This window comes from Tenrec ecaudatus, chromosome 1 (genome assembly GCF_050624435.1).
Source record: "Tenrec ecaudatus isolate mTenEca1 chromosome 1, mTenEca1.hap1, whole genome shotgun sequence".
Taxonomy (NCBI): Eukaryota; Metazoa; Chordata; class Mammalia; order Afrosoricida; family Tenrecidae; genus Tenrec; species Tenrec ecaudatus.
This window is the reverse complement of record NC_134530.1, coordinates 126,907,151-126,922,996: the sequence shown is the minus strand read 5'-3', so window position 1 is coordinate 126,922,996 and position 15,846 is coordinate 126,907,151. Positions and strand designations below refer to the sequence as shown.

The 15,846-nt window shown below is 46.8% G+C and overlaps 1 pseudogene; it reads right to left on the bottom strand.

Annotated features, from left to right (window-relative positions):
- Positions 1 to 10,079: 10,079 nt before the first annotated feature.
- LOC142436936 (small ribosomal subunit protein eS6-like) lies at positions 10,080 to 10,838 on the bottom strand (annotated as a pseudogene).
- Positions 10,839 to 15,846: the final 5,008 nt, after the last annotated feature.

Here is a 15,846-nt window from a genome sequence, read left to right as displayed (position 1 = left end):
CTGCGTCATCCTCACCACCGAGCCCGTCATTGCAGCCACTGTGTGGATCCATCTTGTTGGGGGATCTTGCTCTTTTTCCCTGTTTGTTCCCTGTATGTTGGGGATCCTGCTCCTTTTACCAAGTACGATGTCCTTCTCCAGGAACTGCTCTCTTCTGAGAACATGTCCAAAGTGTGTGCGATGATGTCTCCCCATCCTCGCTTCCAAAGAGTATTCTGGCTGGACTTCTTCTAAGACAAGCCCGTTCGTTCTTCTGGCAATCCATGGTCCTTTCAATATTCTTCTCCAGCATCATAAGTCATCTGCATCAATTTTTATTCAGTCTTTTTATTCCATGTCCAACTTTCATATGCATATGAGGTCATTGAAAATACCAGGAGTTGGGTCAGGCGCACCTTAGTCTGGAAAGTGACATCCTAGCTTTCCGTCCTGTTAAAGCAGTCTTGGGCAGCAGTTACCCAAAGCAATGCACTTTTTGATCTCTTGACTGCTGCTTCCGTGAGCAGTGACTGGATCCACACAAGATGAAACCCTTGACAGCTTCAATCTGCTCTCTGTTTATCGTGATGTTGCCTACTGGTCCAGTAGGGAGAGCTTTTGTTTTCTTTGCATTAAATTGTCATCCACACTGAAGGCTGCAAGCCTTGATCTTCATCAGCAAGGGTTTCAAGTCCTCATTTTCAGCAAGCAAGGCCATGTCATTTGCATAGTAAAGGTGGTGAATCAGCCTTCCTCAGGTCCTGATGCCCTGTTCTCCCCCATAAAACCCAGCTTCTCTAACGATTCGCTCCGCGTGCAGATGGAGTGAGTGTGAAGAGAGGATACTATCCTGATCACATCTGTCCTCACTTTAAACCACGCAGTATCCCTTGTCCGGTGTGCACAACGGCCTCTTGATCCATGCAGAGGTTCCGCATGAGCGCAGTACAGAGCCCTGAAATCCCTGTTCTTCTCAAGGCTCTCCACAGTGGGCCACGTTCCACACCGCCAGATGCTCGTGCAGAGTCAACAACACACACGTACCCATCTTTCTGGATCTCTGCTTTAAGCCAGGATCCACCTGGCATCAGCAATGAGATCCTTCGTTCTACCTCCTCCTCTGAATCTTATACTGAAGTAAGGTTAAATGAGAACTATACGCACCTGTTCTGATTTACCTACGCACTCGACTTACAGACATGCTCAGTAGGGCGCGTTCATAATCCATGGGCTGCCTGTGTAAGTGCTTGGCTGGCATCCAGAAACTACTGCCTTCCAGTGGGCCAAATGATATCTTGTTACTTACCCTGGCCCTTCCTGTATTCCACAGAGTTAATGATTAGTAAAATAAATGTCATGCTTTGAAGAGATCTTTGTCATCTTAATTTACTGATTGGGTTTGGTTGCATATAGGAAACTAATAATTGTGAAACCCAAAGACATTTTATGCCAGTTATAGCTGAGAGCCTATCATCGAAGTTGCTGATGCCAGCTGCCCGACCAATACCTCAACTCGGAGTGACCCCATGCACAAAGGAACAACAGAGTACTGGGCCTTGCTTCATCTCATCATCAATTGTGAGCTGGGCCATTGTGATCCTGGGCTGATTTTTGGAAGGGGGTGACCAGGTCTTTCTTCCTAGGCTTCTTTCCGCTGGAAGCTCCGCTGAAACCTGCTCTGTTTCACAGCAACACACAAGCCTCCAGGCTTTGCCTGAGGTGCATTGGTCAGATCAAACATCTAGGTGCCCTGCTAACTGACACGTTGGCGGTTTCAGCTCACTGTTCCTCTGGAGAAAGATGGGGCAGGCCGCCTCTGTGCACATTTATAACTTGGAAGCCCTGTGGGGCGGTTCCACTCTATTCTACAGGGTGGGCATAAGAATCAAGGCGAGGGGAGTAGGTTTTACCTGCTTCTTATATAAACAAGATGCAAGTACCTCTAGCCATCAAAAAGTGACCACACTCATCCTCAGGTGTTCTTTTTTTTTTATTTCTCGGACACGTGTGGACGGCCCATCAACAACCTGACATTCTTGTTTGCTGAACATCAAGAGGACAAGAGGCCCTTAAGGTGCAGATCAAAGACTGCAGCCTTCCCTATGGCTCACACCTCAGTGTGAAGCAAGTAAAAGACCCCACAACCGGACCCATCAGTAACATGGTAAACAGAGAAAAGTTTACAGGTTAAAGGATTCAGTTTACTTGCATCCACAACCAAAGCCCATGGAAATGAGAGTCAAAAAGCAAAAGAGGGGGGGGGGGGGAATCTGCTGAGCAATGGAAAACTCAGTTGCAAAAGAACTCTTTAAAGTGCCAGAGAGCAGAGATGTCACTGTGACCACACACATTTTCTTTTTTAAAAAATTATTTTATTAGGGGCTCATACAACTCCTATCACAATCCAGACATACATCAATTGTGTAAAGCACACGTGTACATTCATCTCTCTCATCATTCTCAAAACATTTGCTCTCCACTTAAGCCCCTGGCATCAGCTCCTTTTATTTCCCCTTCCCTCCTGCTGTCCCCTCCTTCATGAAGCCTTGATAATTTATTAATTATTATTTTGTCATATCGTACACTGTCTGATGTCTCCCTTCGCCCATTTTCTGTTCTCCATCACCCAGGGAGGAGGTTATATGTAGATCCTTGTGATCGGTTCCCCCTTTCCACCCCACCTTCCTTCCACCCTCCTGGTATCGCCACTCTCACCACTGGTCCTGAAGGGATCATCGTCCTGGATTCCCTGTGTCTCCAGTCCACACAGGTTTTCCAACACCTCATAGGTTTGAAAAGACTGGATGCGTTTGGACAGCCAAAGAAGAACGGAAGCCCTGAGAATATGGTGCAGGTGACGAATTCCAAAGATGCTGCACACTGTCAAAGAACAAACAGATCAGCAATTGAAGAAGAGCAGGTGGGTTTCTCTTTGGAAGTGAGGATGGTGAGACTTTGTCTCTTGTACTGAGGACATGATAGCAGGAGGAAACAGCCTCTGGGCAAGGACGTCACGCATCACGCTTGGCAGAGTGGCAGTGAGAAAGAGAGGAGGGCCTTCCTGAGACGGATCGACAGTGGCTGCAGCAATGGACTCAAACATAGGCAGTGTGAGCACAGTGCAGGACCGCGCCCTGTTTCAGTCTGCTGTACTCAGAGCTGCTATGCGTCGGCACCGATAACAGCCCTTGGCAACAACAGACTGCAAGTTACTCTTCTCCAGTGGCTTCCTAGCCGCATTTATCACTGACTTAACATAACATGACATTTGTTCAGATGATTACAGTGAACACTTGCTCCCTCTAGCCCCCACTTTCTCACTGGGGGGGGCCGGGCAGGCGATTCTGGCTTTGTCAATCCGAACATCCCTTTTTATTGGTTGTAGAAATGCATTTAAAGGCTAAGCAAATAACCTCAGCCCATAAGAAGAGTACATCTCAGAGCTTTTCCTGGAAATGTTGGGCTGTTCTCTTTCTTGCGGAACATCAAAAAGGAACCATCCAGCTTTGATTGCTGCTGAAGTAAGGCAGCCCTAAATCTTAGAGACGTGTGGACCAATCATCCGTCTCCCTTTGGGTCAAGCCTATTAGGATGGAAACATGCTGTCATTGCTTCGTCATCCTCCCTCCATCCCACAGAACCTCCTCATTTCCTGTTCCCCTGATATCTATCATCTATCTATCTATCATCTATCTATCTATCTATCTATCTATCTATCTATCTATCTATCTATCTACCTATCTATCCATCTTTGATGTGCTATCATTGAGAACATACGAGAAGCCCCCTGACACACAGGGAAACCCCACACCAAGTCAAGTGTCCACATGCACAATTCAGGGGTATAACTACTCTTGCCTTCCGGCCTCATTCACTGTCTAATCTTTGGATGCTCTGTTGGCTCTCTGATCTCATGCAGATTGATCCTGAAAAAGCAGAATCCTCAAGGCAGGCATTCTTTAATGACTAAATTAAATGAACCTTCCTCTTTTTTTCCCCCTTCTCTTAAAAAAAGTTTCATTGTGGTAAGCATACACACACGTCTATGAGGAGGGGCCAGGTAGTGCAGTGGTTAAGTGCTGCTAATCAAAGCACTGGCAGTTCAAACCCACCAGTCACCCCACAGAAGTTACACACGGCAGTACGCTTCCTAATAGACATATAGCTGTAGAAGCCCTATGGGATCATCCTGCTCTGGCCTAGAGGGTCGCCATAAGTCAGAATCAACTCTACAGCAATGGGCTATAGTATATGTATAACGGCTATACTTAAAAGCAAAGCATTTGCCACGTCAACCATTTTTTAATCAATACATTTGATGCTGAATTATGTTCGTGTTATGTAACTATCATTAAGAGTAAGCATTTAGGGGAAACAAATCTATGTGCATATATTTATAGGTTTAGTATTAAGGTGGCAATTGGACATTGGGCCTCCACTCAAGTACTCCCTCAATGCAAGAACACTTTGTTTTATTAAACTGGCATTGCATGTTGCTCACCTTCCCAACACAATCGCTGAAGACAAATGTGTGCATAAGCAAATGTGGTGAAGAAAGCTGATGGAGCCCAGCTATCAAAAGATATAACATCTAGGGTCTTAAGGACTTGAAGGTAAACAAGCGGCCATCTAACCAAGAAGCAACAAAGCCCACATGGCATAAGCACACCAGCCTGTGTGATCACGAAGTGCTGAAGGGACCAGTTCAGTTATAAGGCATCAAAGAACAAAAAAATCGTATCATTGTGAATGAGGGGGAGTACAGATTGGGGACCCAAGACCCATCTGTAGGCAGCAGGATATCCTCTTACAAAAGGTTTCAGAGAGGAGACAAGCCAGTTAGGGTGCAGTGTAGCAATGATGAAACATGCAACTTTCCTCTAGTTCCTAAATGTTTCCTCCCCTCCCCCACTCCCACCCACTATCATGATCCCAATTCTACCTTACAAATCCTGCTAGACCAGAGCATGTGCTCTAGTACAGCTAAGAGCTGGAAACACAGGGAATCCAGGATGGATGATGCCTTCAGGACCAGTGCTGAGAGTGGCGATGCCTGGAGGGTGGAGGAAGGGTGGGTTGGAAAGGGGGAATAGATTACAAGGATCTACATGTGACCTCCTCCCTGGTGGATGGACAAAAGAAAAGTGGGTGAAGGGAGACGTCGGACAGTGTAAACATGACAAAATAATAATACTTTATAAATTATCACGGGTTCATAAGGGAGGGGGGAAGGGAGAGGGGGGGAAATAAGAGGAGCTGATGCCAGAGACTTAAGTGGAGAGCAAATGTTTTGAGAATGATGAGGGCAATTAATGTACAAATGTGCTTTACACAATTGATGTATGTATGGATTGTGATAAGAGTTGCACGAGCCCCCAATAAAATGATTAATAATAATAATAATAAAAGAGTAGTCCTTTAAAACAAATGCTATGCTTTTTACAGTCACTGTTTTTAAGCCTCCACGGCTCTGTGGGGTGTTCAGTACTGCATCCACGTGGCTAATCTGTCAGCGCCTTTCCCAGATTCCTCCTTTCTTATGTTTCCAGACTAGATCTCAGCACAAGACTTGGCCAGAAGTACAGCCGTTACTCTTTAAAGCTTACTGTTATTGATGAGGAGAGGGATGAGCGATACTGTGGTGGCAGCAGACTCCTGCTGGCCCTCTCCACTGCTCTGTGACTTTCTGAGTCATTGGGACCCGGGGTCTCACACCAGCTGCAGAGGGAACCATATTCCATCAGCTTCTCCACCATTTTTCAGTGGCAAAAGTGGGTGTGTCAGCAGTGTCCCTCTTCCCATGACCCCCCAGCTCTCCAAGTAGAGCACTCCGGGGTCATGAGGACCACAGGCTGCTCGACACAGACCAGCGCTTAGTTCAGGTGCCTCCCACACAAGCCTGCCCACGCCAGGCCCCCTTCCCGGTACGTCACCGTTTGGGTCTCATCCAGCTGTTGTGGTTGTCGTTGTTATTAGGGGCTCTTGGTGAGCCCCAGAGACCCTGCGCACAACCGAACGAAAGACTGTCCAGTCCTGTGCCATCCTCACAATTGTGTGTTTTTAAGAGAATAACACTGTACTTCCATTTTCCTCTTTGAAATAAGTTACAAAACAGCTTTCCATTTTAAAATCTTTGAGAGTGTATGTTTAATTTTTCAACTAACAGCTGCACATACATAAAATTATAATATTGCAATCCAGTGTCACAGGCTTTAATTTATTTTGAGTTATTTAATTTGAGCAAACTAACGGTATTGCTTGATAATAAAATTCTTGAAATATTCCTTTTTAATGAGAGAATGAGATTTTTATGAAATGGTAACAATAGAAGTGTTTGTTGAATTTTCAAATGGTAGTTTTGTGAAATTAAAAAATAATTACTATGATTTGTTTTAAAAATGAAACTGGTTTTCATTATTTTTAACATATTTTCATGTATGTGTGAGTGTGTGTGTGTGTGTGTGTGTTTTTCCAAAACCACTTTATTGGGAGCTAATACAGATATCATGCCATTCCATACTTCAGTCACATCAAACAGGTTTACACAGTTGGTGCCACCATGAGTGTCACTCACAGTTGTTCTTGCGTTTGCGTCTATCGATGCAGCCACTGTGTCACCATGTTGTCAAAGGCTCTCCTCTTTGTGCAGCCCTTTCCACTTCACCAAACGCCATGTCCTTCTCCAGGGACGGGTCTCTCAGGACAACATGTCTAAAACACGTAAGACAAAGTCTCACCAGTTTTGCATCTAAGGAGCGTTCTGGCTGTACATCTTCTAAGACAAATGTGTTTATTCTTTGGGGGTTCACGGTACTCTCGATGTTCTGTGCCAGCACTGTAAGTCAAATGCACTGATGCTGCCTCCGTCTTCCTTATTCAACGTCCAACTTTCACATGCGTGTGATGCGATTGAAAATCTCCTGGCTTGGGTCCAGCCCACCTTAGCTCTCACAATCAGGCCCTTGTTTCTCAACACTTCCAAGAGGTCCATCCATCCGTAATATAAGGCACTGACATGCTTGTATGCTAATGAAAAGATTGGAGGTTCGAGTCCACCCAGAAGCTCCTTAGAATACAGGCCAAAGTCGGCCATGGACGGGGTCACCAGGAGTTGGCGTCCACTTGGCATCCACTGGTTCCCCCCATTGAAAACCATGATTCTTGCTGAGGTTCCTTCAGTGGGTGCCCACAGTAGTACCAATAGGGTCATGCCTCCTGGAAATGATGACATTATATTAGATCTCACCTGATATAATACCTGCCCATCATATAATGACATGATATATGATCTAATATAAAATATCTGACTATAATATCTTATATGATATATCTGACTAAATCTTGACAGCCAATCATTTGAGTATCCTGGCCCAGTCAAGCTGACACACCATCTGAACTAAAACACCTTCCCTCCAACCTGGGAAAATCCGTTTTTCCCTGAGGGTGGTGAGCTGGCTGGGGAAGACTCACTCTTGCCACCCTTTAAAATCTATTGTCTGCACAAGGCCTGTCTGTTTAGACTGTTCTGAACCCACTCTTTCTGCTCTCAACTCCCCTATCCCTTCCCCGAGGCACTGGCCCCAGGACTACCCAAGCCACCGGAAGGGGGGCAAGGGTCAGAGTGAAAGGGTATACCGGCAGGGGAGGGGGACCTACGGATAGTTTAAAAGCTATCAGTGTACATGCCCAACTGGAAAAAAAAAAAGGCTTTAAAGGGCCCTCGCATTGCATTGCCGCTGACGCTCGACCTTCCCCGGGGCCATGCTGCTGTTGTTAGGGCCGTGAGTGGGTCGGAGCCAGAGTGGCCCACTGTCCAACAGACCGAAGCGCTGCCTGGTCCCGCGCCAGCCTCACAACTGAGGCCACGTTTGAGCCCCTTTTCGCAGCCATCCTGCTGAAAGTCTTCCTCTTCCTCACTGACCGCCCACAGGGACTGCTCTCTCCTGACGGCAGTGAACCGTAGGCAATTCATAGCCACAGTCCCTTACACGTTATATTATCCTTCTGGCCCCTGGACACCTGTGGCTGTCGTCCCACTGGGGAGGGCATTCTCTACTAATGGAAGAGGACGAAGTTCAGACCTGACTACAGCACAGGGTGGGTGAATCAGGCCCCACCTCTTTGTGTCCTTGATGGCATCTTCAAGATTCCCCCTTCAAACTGGGCACAGACCAGGCCACCCTCCTCCGTTTCCTGACGGAGCCTTGGTGACAGCCGGAGGATCTGCTGCGACTTTTGGACAGTTTTGGCTACTGGCTCTGGTCCCTGCTTTTGGCTCACCCCTGCCTGACCTTTGGATTTTGGACATAACAGCCCCCACCACCACATGAGACAATTCCTCAACATTTTATGAGTTTCTGTGGGCTCTTGCAGCAATCCGAAGAACCCAGAAACATGAAGGAGCATACTCAAGGGAGAAGTGAGGGCACGATGGAGCTGAATAACATCACGGACGGGCTGGGCATTTGAGACGTCTTTAATCTCCAACTCCTTGTGTGCTGGTTAGATTTTATGCCAACTTGCACTTGGCTGGGGTTGAGACCCACCTGTCGGTCAGCTCAGCCTATTGATGCCTCCAAGGGGTGTGGCCTTTTTATAAGAGGACACCTGGGGATTACTGCTCTCTCTGCCCCTTCACTTTCCTGCTTACGGAGACTTGATGTCTGCCACCAAGGGAGGTCCCATGTGGACCACCTGACCTTGAGAGCTGTCAGCACCCTGCCAACTTTCCACTGACCTTGGATTCATGCTGAGCCCACTGGACTGGTCTTTGAGTTCCTGGAGTCCTTTGTCCCATTTCGGAGTCATCGGGCTGCAGCTCCATGAGTCTGGAGAGGGCTTTGGTTAGCTTTGGACCCATGGACTTGACTTGGGACTGGGCTGGGATGCCTTTTTGAAATGAAATTACTTCTTCATATAAAGGTCTTTATCATACATATATGAATTTTGTTTCTCTACACAACCCAGTCTACCACACCTTGGCACAAGTCTGCTATTAATTTTTCTAAGAGATTATTATCACAAACATGTTCAAGGTATGTGGTACCAAGTCTTGCTATTCTCGCTTCTAAAGGAGCATTCTGGCTGCACCTCCTCCACAGGGGTTTGCATGTTCTCTTGGCAGTCCACGCTACTCCCAAGGTTCCTCACAGTACAACTGTGGAGAACACATCAATTCTTCCTCCGTCTTTCTTATTCAATGTCCAACTTTCACATGCATCTGAGGCAATGGAAAATACCATGGCTTGGGTCAGGCACACCTTAATCAAACAGGAATCTCCGCTTTTCAACATTTTAAAGAGAGTCTGTGAAGCAGATTTACCCAATGTAATGTGTCATTTTATCACCTGGATGCTGCTTCCGTAGGCATTGACTGTAGATACAAGCAAGATGGAACCCTTGACAGTTTTAATCTTTTCTCCATTGATCATGATGCTACTCATGGGGCCAATTGTGAGGATTTTCAGTTTCTTTCCATTAAGCTGTCATCTATTCTGAAGGCTGTGATCTTTGATCTTCATCAGCAAGTGCTTCAAGTCCTCCTCCCTTTTTGCAAGCAAGGTCGTGTCAACTATATAGCAAAGGTTAATAAATCTTCCTCCTGTCCTGTTCTTCTTCATATAGTTCCGTTTCTCTAATGATTTACTCAGCATACAGATGGGATAAGTATGGAGAGAAGACACAACCCTGACACACATGCTACCTGACGGTAAGCCATACAATATGCCCTCGTTCTGTTTGCACAACTGCCTCTTGAGCCATGTACGAGTTCTACATGAGCACAACGAATTGTTCGGGAATTCCACTCTTTTTAAGGCTATCCATAATTTATTGTGATCCACAGTCAAATGCCTTTGCATAGTCAATGCAAACAGCAAACTCAAGCAAACAGCCTTCTGGTGGTCTCTGCTTTCAGCCAATTGCTGACGTCAGCAATGATATCCCTTGCTCCACATCCTCTTCTGATGCGGCTGCCAGCTCGATCCGGCAGCTCCCCATCAGTGTGCTGCTGCAACTGTTGTTGGATGAGCCTCAGAAAAACGCAATCGAATGCAATATCAATGATATTGTTCTTTTTTTTCTCACTAGATGAGCTTATTTATTCCAGGCTCTTTCATTTCTGACTGGACTCAGACTTGGAGGTGGAAGCCCTCAGCGAGGACAGCCTCCATCGCTTAGCGATCTGCTCCTGCCGCTTCTCCTTGGCCTCCTTCGTTCTCTTGACCAAAAGCTTGGCATATTCGGCGGCCTCCTTGTTATTCTGGGTGCGCTGCTTCTTCAGGACAATGCGCCCGCGCTTGTGCTGAGGGACCCGCGGAGTCACAGACACCGAATCTTGGGCGCTTTGGTCCTGGGTTTCTTGCCCTCTTTTCAGGGGCTTTCTCACAACCTACTGGCGGATGTCATCTTCTTTAGACAGAGTGAAGAGTTTGCGGACTCTGCTGGCTCTTTTGGGCCCCAGGCGACGAGGCACAGTTGTGTCAGTCAGTTCTGGGATATCTTTCTCCCCTTTCTTTACAATGACCAAGTTGAGAACGCTCACGTTGGCATCCACAGTGCAGCCGCGGACAGATTTGCACGTCCTCTCCCCAGTTCTCCGTGGTCTGTAGCAGGAGTGCCCCTTACTCAGCAGCAGGCGGACCCGGCCGTGGGTCAAGACACCTTGCTTCATGGGAAAACCTTGCTTGTCATTCCCGCCACTGATGCGGGCAACATAGCCCTTCCATTCATCGCCCAGCGCCTCGGGTGGCGTCCTCCGTGGCCATTTGCTTCCCATAAAAGGTGCGAAGCTTGCAATCATCGTCCACTTCAATGAGTTTCTGGCAGCCAGTGGCTGGGAAGGAGATGTTCAGCTTCATGGTGAAGCAGCCAACCGCCTCCACGACGCCACGGAAAAAAAAGAGGATATTGTTCTATAGTTTGAATATTCTACTGGGTCATCTTGCTTTGGAATGGACACAAACATGAATCTCTTCCAGTCAGTTGGCCAGGTAGCTGCCTTCCAAATTTCCTGCCATGGAAGGATGAGGGCTTCTAGCGCTTTATCAGCTTCTTGAAATATTCCAACTGGTGTTCCATCCATTCCCGCCAGAGGCTTGTGTGTGGCTATTGCCTTCAGTTTAGCTTAGACGTCTTCCTTAAATCCATTGGTTCTTGCCCACAGACTACCTCCTGAAATGGTTGAATGCCACCTAGTCCTCTAGAGCCACCGTCTAAGAATAAAAGGAATGAGAGCGCAGCCACAGACTTTCACCCGGTGTGTGATGAGGAGGAGCGAGGAGTGGGAAGGTACAAGAAGGACTCTTCCCTAACGCTGGCCACGTGTCCGTCTGCTCAGTGAAGCAGACGTGCCTCCCCGAGGCCCCCAGCCCATCCTGCTGTACCCCAACTTACATTACTTGTCTCCTCTTTTTTTGGCCCTCCTCCTCACCAGTGAAACCATGCCATTGCCTTTTAAAGCCAAGCCGTCTGCAAAGATTAAATCCGTGTGTGCAGCTCTGACTCCCTGAAGGAAATCTGCTTGCTTTCTTGAATGCTTTTAAGTCCATATCTTTGTTCCAGTACTCACTTCATCCCACGGTACCCAACCAAAGCGTGGGCCACGATCTGCTCATTAGCATCGCCGGAGACTTCAGAAAAGCAAATCCTTGGTCCCGTTTAGTATTCTCTAAAGTCCATCAGCTATTCTAATTTCCACTGATGATTGAGAACCTCTGGCCTGTCCTATTAACGAATCAGAAACAGGTGAATTCCGTTCACGGCCGTGAGCAGCTTGGCGGAGCCACAGACCCTCACGGGCATTCCCGGGTCTTGATGGGAAAGTCAGTAGGCAGAGTCTGCTCTGAAGTCAAATGAAAAGAAACTTAAAGCTGGTTTCCTGTTGTCAAGTAAGCATCTCAGCTCCTTCTAGCCTATGTTCTAGAGTTACATGTTTCTAGGTAGACTCTCAATAGACGGTCATTTACATTCCCTTAAAGAAGGAAGGGTTCTGGGGAGAAGACGGGCCAGTAAGGGTGCAGTGCAGCACCGATGAAACATACAGCTTTCCTCTGGTTCCTTAATGCTTCCTTCTCCCTGTCCCCCGCCACTATCATACCCTTAATTCTACCTTATAAATCTGGCTAGACCAGAGGACGGGCACTCGTACAGATAAGAGCTGGAAACACAGGGAATCCAGGACAGATAAACTCCGCAGAACCAATATTGAGAGTAGCCATACCAGGAGGGGAAGGGAAAGTGGGGGGAGAAAGGGGAAACTGATCACAATGACCTATCTATAACCCCCTCCCAGGGGGATGGACAACAGACAAACGGTTGAGGGGAGATATCAGACAGTGCAAGACATGAAATAAATTTACAAATAATAATTTGTAAATTATCAAGGGTTAATGAGGGAGGGAGGGAGGGAGGGAGGGAGGGAGGGAGGGAGGGAGGGGAAGGGGGCGAAAATGAGGAGCTCATACCAAGGGCTCAAGTGGAGAGAAAATGTTTTAAAAACAATGATGGCAACATGTGTACAAGTGTACTTGAGATAATGGATGGATGTATGAATTGTGATAAGAGTTGTACAAGCCCCCAGTAAAAAATTTTTTTAAAGGAGCTGATACCAAGGACTCAATAGAAAGTAAATGTCTAGAAAAAGGATGGTAACATATGTACCAATATGCTTGATAAAATTGATGGTGTGGATTGTTATAAGAACTGTAAGAGGTCCCGATAAAATGATCTTTTAATAAAAAAATAATCGGTCATTTTAAAAGAATGCTTTCACCGAGGGGGTGGGAATAAAAATACTTTTCAAGATATTCAGAAATTCAAAGCTGAGAAAGTGCAGTGCATCTTGAATATAGAATTCATCCATGGGCTTCGGGCGACCCGCTTCTGCTTACTGTCAGCCTCTAGGTTCCAGCCTCTGCGTCCGACCTGCCGCGGCACTAACACGGGCTCCGCTGCTCGCTCTCCCCTCAAAGCAGTGGCCGCCTGGCCGGGATCCACCCTCAGTCCGACAGGAAAAGTGCGGGCTGCGGACCAAGGAGCGCCTGCACCGGGGGCGTGGCCCTTCGACACAGCCCATTCCAGTTGGCCCGGTTCCAGTAGTGGTTCCGAGTCTTCCGTTCATCGCTTCTGGCTTTATGCTGCACCTTTGGAGCAAGTGTACTCGTGCATATACTCGGCCACCCCCAGCTCTCTGAAGAAGGAGGCGGCAACCCAACATATCTTGGACCAAAAGCAGAGTGGGTTTTTGCTGCTGTCCACAAGAAAGAAATCTCCTGCAGGCTTACTGTTTTACAGGGAACTTAATGAGAATTGACTTTTGAGGATTTGATATTTCTTTTCTTTAGTTAATAAAAAGATCATCCACTCCAATTTCCACAAGCCACCTTGAATAGAATGTGCTCCGTCTACAAAACAATGTGTCATCTGCCAGCATATTTCAGGCCAGAGAGCAAACGGTAGAAAAGGCAGCAAAATGCCTTTATCCTCACGTAGTCATAGGAATGGAAATTCAGAACAGGGAGTTTCCCTTTGTGACTGACACAGTGGCGCCATCTTCAGTCACTAATGAGAATACACAATTTGACCAGTGGATGTCTATAAGGACAGGAATCTGCAGTCCAAACCAACCACCGGACTCTGCCATGAGTCTATGCCTATCGGACAAGGTAGAAGTAGCCCTGTGCGTTTCGGAGACGGCAACTCTATTAGAAAGCCTGGACTGTCTTCATGGAGCTGCTGGTGGTTTCCAGCTGCTGACCTTGAGGTCAGCTGCTTAACCACGACACCACCAGGCTCCTGTCCACTGCACAGGACCTCTCTGAAAGGATGCCACTCTGAGGTCTGAGGTGGAACTGATCCAAGCCATGGTACTTTGGACCACCTCTTAAGCACGTGAAAGTTGAATATTGAATAAGGAAGACAGCAGAAGTATTGATTCATTGAAATTGCAGTGCTGGCGAAGAATAGAGAAAATACCAGAACAAAGCAGTCTGTCCTGATGAAGTACAAGCAGATGCTCCCTGGAAGTGTGGATGGCAGAACTCCGTCTCACACCCCTGGACATGTTATCAGGAGAGACCAGTCTCTGGACAAGGACATCAGGCTGGGTAAAGGGCCATCGAAAAAGAAGCCGATTTATTTTTATTATTAAAAGATAATTTTATTGGGGCCATTTACAGCTCTTATAACAATCCATACATCAATTGTATAAAGCATATTTGTACATATGCTGCCATCATTCTTTTCTAGACATTTACTTTTTATTTTGTTCTTTTTAAAAAATCATTTTATTGGGGGCTTGTACAACTCTTATCATAATCCAAATGTCGAGCACATTTGTACAGTTGCTGTCATCATCATTCTCAAAACATTGGCTTTCTACTTAGTATCAGATCCTCATTGTTCCCCTCCCTCCTCTACCCACCTTCCCTCCCGAACCCTTCATAATTTAATTATTTTTTCATGTTTTACACTGTCTGATGTCTCCCTTCACCCACGTTTCTGTTGTCCGTCCCCCAGGGAGGGGGTTATATGTAGATTATTGTGGTCGGTTTCCCCTTTCTCTCCCACCTTCTCCTGACTAGCTTGTCTCCTCCCCACGACCCTTCTGTAAGGGGATGTCCAGTTGCCTACAGATGAGCTTTGGGTCTCCACTCTGCACTCCCCCTCATTCACAATGATATGATTTTGTGTTCTTTGATACCTGATCCTATTGACACCTCATGATTAAACATGTTGGGGTGCTTCTTCTATGTGGGCTTTGTTGCTTCTCAGCTAGATGACTGCTTGTTTATCTTCAAGCCTTTAAGACCCGAGACGCTATCTCTTTTGACAGCCGGGTACCATCAGCTTTCTTCACCACATTTGTTTATGTACCCATTTGTCTTCAGCGATCGTGCAGGGAAGGTGAGCATCATGGGATGCCAGTTTAATAGAGCAAAGTGTTCTTGCATTGAGGAAGTACATGAGTGGAGGCCCAGCGTCCATCTGCTACCTTAATACTAAACCTATAAATATATGCACATAGATCTATTTCCCCATCGTCATATACAAATATATTTACATATGTATATGCCTGTATGTAGATCTCTGTAAATGTCCTTTACCCCCTAGTTCTTTCATCTATTTCCTTTTACTTTCCTCAGGTCCCACTATCACGTTCAGCCTTTATTTGGGTTTCAGTAATTCCTCTCATTTACATTGCCCTTGATCAAGCCCTACCTGGCCTCCTACACTCTCCTCCCCACCGATTTTGGATCACTTGCCGTTCCCTTGTCCCTTGGGTTTAACACCCACTTCCTTCCCCCCCCGCTCCCCCTCTCCCATGTCCCCTTGGAACTGGTGTCGGTTGGTTGTTTTCTCCTCCAGATTGTTCATCCTGCCTGTCTTATCTAGATAGACCTGCAGAGATAATACTATGAACAAAAACAAGACAGAGCAAAACAGCAACAAAACAAAACAACAGCAACGGGGAAAAAAATGACCAAAAAAAAAGAGAAAAGCCTTTCAATAGTTCAAGGTCTGTTTGTTGAACTTCAGAAGTGCTTTCCGGTCAAGTGTGATGGGGTGCCACGCCACAGCACCAAAGCCTAGTTTTGGTATTCCTGGGGTCCTCATTGCTCAGCTCCCCTTGCTGTTCTGGTGCACAATTCCCCCACTGTCTCCAGTGTTGTTCCCCGTAGCACTATGGGTCAGTGAGGGACATCATGCCTCATAGTGGGGCTGGCCATATGGTCATCTCTGTGGACTGACCTCCTCTGAGCATTTTGTCCTCAGGCCTTGGTGGACCAGGAGGCACTCCACTCTTTCTTCCTCCCCCTTCATTTGCTCCCGTGTGCTCTGTTCAGACATGTCCCTCTCCCTGAGCTG